The 1063-nt window shown below is 40.5% G+C and overlaps 1 long non-coding RNA gene across 1 annotated transcript in view; it reads left to right on the plus strand.

Moving 5' to 3' along the window:
* The window catches only part of LOC106515129 (uncharacterized), a 13831-nt gene extending 13068 nt beyond the window's left edge, over positions 1–763 (plus strand). Inside the window, exon 2 of the long non-coding RNA XR_001309964.1 lies at positions 100–763. This is a non-coding gene — a long non-coding RNA (uncharacterized LOC106515129). The remainder of the gene's footprint in view (positions 1–99) is intronic.
* The last annotated feature ends 300 nt before the right edge of the window (positions 764–1063 follow it).

Below are 1063 nucleotides of genomic sequence, written 5' to 3' on the forward strand. Positions count from 1 at the left end.
GTGTGTGTGTGTGTGTGTGTGTGTGTGTGACAGAGTAGTCAAGATCACAGAGGGCCAGTAATGGCATCCCACTCTCTTCCTGCCATTGTTTCATCTCAGGGACCCACATGGCCACGCCTCCTGGACATCAGCCACGCCTCCTGGACATCAGCCACGCCTCCTCCTGCTGCTGCTGGCCATTACTATGGAGATGGAGAATCTGCCTGCAGATGACAGCATTTCCTACTGGAGGACACACTTAGACACAACAACGAACAACACAATGTATTTTTGAAACAGTTTAAAAATGAAAACAGAAAACAGGTTGTGTTTGACCAGATTCACACATCGCTGTTCCTCAGTGTTCGGCTGTGGTTTTAACGTGGTCAGTTATGTATTTGTGCAAACACTGCCATGCTTAAAACATTGCATCGCTACATAAGAAACACATCAGCTAGACTGAAACTTTAGCTGATACTGGAAACTCCACTCGTGCTAATGATCAGGTTAGCTTTTTGAAGTTGTTCCACATAAGCTGACGCTTGCTTAGGTAAACAAAGGATTAATTGATTTGCAGCTATCGGTGCACAGGGTTATTGTTTGCTTAACATGTGTTTGAATGTGTGTTTTTTTTTATTCCTAAAGGCCTTCAGCTTTACATCACATCTGGACAAAAGGACAGAGATCTGTTGCCTTGTTGTGACACTTGATATCAGCATGTGAAACTGATACTTTTTATGTTGTACATGAAGAACACTTTTGGTAATAAACAATGTGAGCTTTTTTTGTTGCTGTGAAAAGAGTGACTTAACGTTTACAGGACTTTTATCAAGCTTAAAAAGCCACAAGAACAATTTGTGTTCTTGTCACACTCTGAAATTGCACATAACAAATTGTCAAACACTTTTTTTCATGGTGCGTGTTCACATTCAGTAAATCCTGCTGACATTTACCGCAGCTTTTTATTTGCTATTAAGCTTTATCTGCAGGTCCTTTACAAGCCAAAGGGCAATTACATAAATTTGCACACAATAGACATCATTCAGCCATAAATCGTGGCTATTTTTAGCTAACTCTTTTTTTC

Source organism: Austrofundulus limnaeus, unplaced genomic scaffold (assembly GCF_001266775.1).
Source record: "Austrofundulus limnaeus strain Quisiro unplaced genomic scaffold, Austrofundulus_limnaeus-1.0 Scaffold26, whole genome shotgun sequence".
In the NCBI taxonomy this organism is placed as follows: domain Eukaryota; kingdom Metazoa; phylum Chordata; class Actinopteri; order Cyprinodontiformes; family Rivulidae; genus Austrofundulus; species Austrofundulus limnaeus.